Source organism: Choloepus didactylus, chromosome 7 (genome assembly GCF_015220235.1).
Source record: "Choloepus didactylus isolate mChoDid1 chromosome 7, mChoDid1.pri, whole genome shotgun sequence".
Lineage (NCBI taxonomy): Eukaryota > Metazoa > Chordata > Mammalia > Pilosa > Megalonychidae > Choloepus > Choloepus didactylus.
The window spans coordinates 25,262,019-25,266,206 of record NC_051313.1 but is presented as its reverse complement, the minus strand read 5'-3'; the positions used below and the strand labels follow the sequence as shown (position 1 = coordinate 25,266,206).

Sequence of the window (4,188 nt, the reverse complement as noted above, 5' to 3'; positions counted from 1 at the left end):
TAGGGTTTTTAGAATCTGGTCTAATGCTGAGTAGGCATTCAAAAGATATTTGTGATTGAATGAATGAAGATGTAGAGGAATCCAGATCCTGATGGTTATGATGTAATTGATAAATCTGCTACTGGGGTTAAGAAAAAGAGTGAGTTGGAATGTTACGAGGCTGTAGTCAGAAAGCCTAGTTTATAATTTGATATAAGATCAGTTAACAGAAAGACAGTTCAAGTGAAGCCTCTGCTGCTTAGACAGATGTATCTTCCAATATTTCTCACAATTTCAAATAATGATACTCTTTAAGTATTCTTTTAGGTACCCTTTGGTAGAGAATTGGATGTAATTACTTCTGAATGTAAAGAGGTCAGAAATTTTTTTCCAAAAATATTAAAGGTGCCAGAAATGGAGCTAACATACAAGATAACAGAGGAAAAAGACTGTTAGGCAAGATGGCGGTGGCCAAGAGAAAACGGCATGGAGGCCTGTCTATCCAGGCCAAGAAGCCAAAAAGAAACGAAAAAGATGCGGGATCACCGGCTAAGCTAGGAGACAGGGCAGATGAGGCAGAGGAAGAAGAGAGAGATCGTATCCCAGGCCTTGTTTGCAAGGCAAGTGGAAAAATAAGGAATGGATTCTCATCTTTTCTTCCAGAGGAATAAATTTCAGAGCAAGACATTTAATGCAAGACTTAAGAATGTTGAGGCCTCATTCTAAAGCAGATACTAAAATGGATTGTAAAGATAAGTTATTTGTTATTAATGAAGTCTGTGAAATGAAAAACTGCAGTAAACGTATTTATTTTGAAGCCAAGAAAAAGCAAGGTCTTTATATGTGGCTTTCAAATTCACCTCATGGGCCATCTGCTAAATTCCTTGTTCAAAATATTCATACCTTAGCTGAACTAAAGCTGACTGGAAGTGTTTGAAAGGTTCTCAGCCTCTTTTGTCTTTTGACCCTGTTTTTGATGAATTACCACATTATGCTTTGTTAAAAGAACTCTTATTTCAGATTTTTTGTACACCACAGTATCATCCCAAAAGCCAACCATTTGTGGACCACGTGATTACTTTCATCATTTTGGATAATAGGATATGGTTTCGGAACTTTCAGATTATAGAAGAGGATGCTGCTCTTGTAGAAATAGGACCTCATTTTGTCTTAAATCTCATAAAGATATTCCAGGGAAGTTTTGGAGGACCAACTTTATACAAAAATCCTCATTACAAGTCACCAAACATGCATCAGCGTATCGTGAGATCCATCACAGCTGCAAAATACAAAGAGAAACAGCAAGTGAAAGAAGTACAGAAACTGAGAAAGAAAGAATCAAAGACTGTTCTTCTACATGATCCCACTGATGATGTTTTTGCTATACCAGCTGAGGAAAAACCCATAGAAATACAGTGGGTAAAACCAGAGCCAAAAGTCGATTTGAAAGCAAGAAAAAAAAGGATATACAAAAGGCAAAGAAAATTGAACCAGAAGATGAACAGGGAGAATGCAAAATGAATCAATGGATAACTAATTTGTTTTTCAGTTATTTTATATTTATTTTGTATTCCATGTGTAAATACTTTCTTTTTCCAGAACTGTCTTACAGATAATTGGTGTGGCATTTAAAAGAAAGGAAAAATAAATGTCAATGATTTCTTCTGGAAAAAAAAAAAAGATAATAGAGGAATTTCCTTTATAAGAGAAAGGGTGGTACTTGAAACTGTGAGTTCAACTAAAATTATTTGGACTTGCTGATTAATGTTAACAAATAATTTGAGTCTGACAGAGGTTTCCTCTTCTGACCTTGTAACTTTTTAAAAAGTTACCACCTCAGAACATCTGTTTGCATAATGACTCTTCCAGTGTTCTTGATCAAAAATGTCAATTGGCAGGTAAAATTTAACATTTACAAATGCTCTGAGGACGTCATCAACATGGCAACATAAGACATCCCCTGAAAAATCTTCTCCCAGTGTTTCAGTGAAAAAGGGACAAATCTCACTCACTTAGAACTCTGGAGAAAGGTAGAGACTGGAGAAAGACTCCACAAATGCTGAATGAAAGAAAGAGAAAAATATCAGGTAGGAAACTTCCATCTAAGACCAGCCAGTCATCTTCCCTGCCCCTCACTTGGTTCCACACAGCTTGGGAAGTGCTTGGAGGCAGCAGCCTACATCCCTCCCACCTCCTACCAGGAACACAGACTATAAAACCACTCACAGTGTGAGACAGTTCCCCACACAGATCCAGGCACAGGGACCTGAGTCCACAGAGACCCGGGACAGAAGACAAGCTGCTGAGGAGTGCTGAATAAAAACAGGGCTTCAAGGAGGAACTTCCAAAATGGAGGATTATGGAAGGAACAACAGGACCTACTTCACTTACAAAAGCAGCAAGAAGCCAAGCAGAAACTGTCCAACTGAACTGTTTGAGGATCTGGGGACCACGGGAGGTCAGTACAATGCCGAGGGAAGTGTGGGATGAAGAGACTGAGAAGCTGTGGTCAGAGACTGAGTAATTCTCTCCACAGTTCCCGGTGCCCATGCCCCACCATTGAGGGAAGCAGCAGTAGATGGTTCGATTCTTGCCTGGGAGATGTCTGCAAATGGGGATGACTGTGAAACTCCTCTGTCCCAAGTAGAGAGGGAGACATGGCCCAACGCTGAGCCAGAAATTTGCTGGCAAAATCAGAACATGGGATCCCCATAGTTTCAGCCCCTCCCCATCAGATGCCACCAGGTGCCACTGTTTCAACTGCTTCAGAGATTGATTTGGCAAAAAGCCATAAAAGTCCTTGTAGGACTGAGGGGAATAGGCAGCCATAGAGTGCCATCTTCTGGGCAGGCAGGAATGTGCAAGAAAAAAGAGGGCTTTTTGTTTTTTCAGATCCTCTCCCAGAACACATTGGAATTGGTTTATGCCACTGAACACTGCCACCACTATTATTTAACATTGTGATAGTAGTTCTAGCTACAGCAATTAGGCAAGAAAAAGAAATAAAAGGCATCCAAATCAGGAAGAAAGAAAGTAAAACTTTCACTATTTTCATACAATATGATCTTATATTTAGGAATATAACCATGACAAAGAAAAAACCATGGCAGAGCTACAAGAGCTAATAAATGAGTTCATCAAAGTGGTGGAATACAAGACCCCAACATGCAAAAATTAGTAGTGTTTCTATGCACCAGTAATGAGCTATCTGAGAAGGAAATCAAGAAAATAATTCCATTTACAATAGCAACTAAAAGAATCAAATATCTAGGAATAAACTTAACCAAAGATGTAAAGGGCTATATATAGAAAACTACTAAATATTGCTAAAAGAAATCAAAGGATACCTGAATAAATGAAAGGAAATTCTGTGTTCATGGGTTAAAAAGCTAAATTTCCTTAAGATGTCAATTCTACCCAAATTGATCTAAAGATTCAATGCAATACCAATCAACATAATAACAGCCTACTTTGCAGAAACGGAAAAGCTAATTATCAAACTTATTTGGAAGGGTAAGGGATCTCAAACATCCTGAAAAAGATTAATGAAGTGAGACTTTAAAGCAAAAATGTATTAAATTTTCTTTAAACACATATTATAAAGCTACAGTGGTCAAAATAGCATGGTACTGGCATAAAGATAGCCATTGTTCTGTGGAATTAAATTGGGAATTCAGAAGGTGACTCTCAGATCTATGGTCAATTGATTTTTGACAAGGCTCCCAAGTCTACCAACTTGTACAGAACAATCTCTTCAAAAAATAGTGCTGGGAGAACTGGATATCCGTGAGCAAAAGAATGAAAGAGGACCCCATCTCACACCCTATACAAAAACTAACTCAAAATGGATGAAAGACGTAAATATAAGAGCCAGTACCATAAAAATGCAAGAAGAAAATGTAGGGAAACATCTTCAAGATCTAGTGATAGGCAGTAGTTTCTTAGACCTTACACCTGAGGCACAGGCAATGTAAGAAAAAACAGATAAATGAGACCTCCTCAAAACTGAATACTTCTGTCTTTGAAGAACTTTGTCAAACTAGCGAAAAAGCAGCCAATTCAATGGGAGAAAATATTTGGAAACCACATATCGGATAAGGGTTTGATATCCAGAATATATAAAGAAATTCTATAACTCAACAATAAAAAGACAAACAACCCAATTAAAAAAAATGGTAGAACACATGAATAGACATTTTTTCCAAAGAG

At 37.8% G+C, this 4,188-nt stretch overlaps 1 pseudogene; it reads left to right on the top strand.

The window, feature by feature from the left end:
• The first annotated feature begins 440 nt into the window (after positions 1-440).
• LOC119540406 lies at positions 441-1,550 on the top strand (annotated as a pseudogene).
• Positions 1,551-4,188: the final 2,638 nt, after the last annotated feature.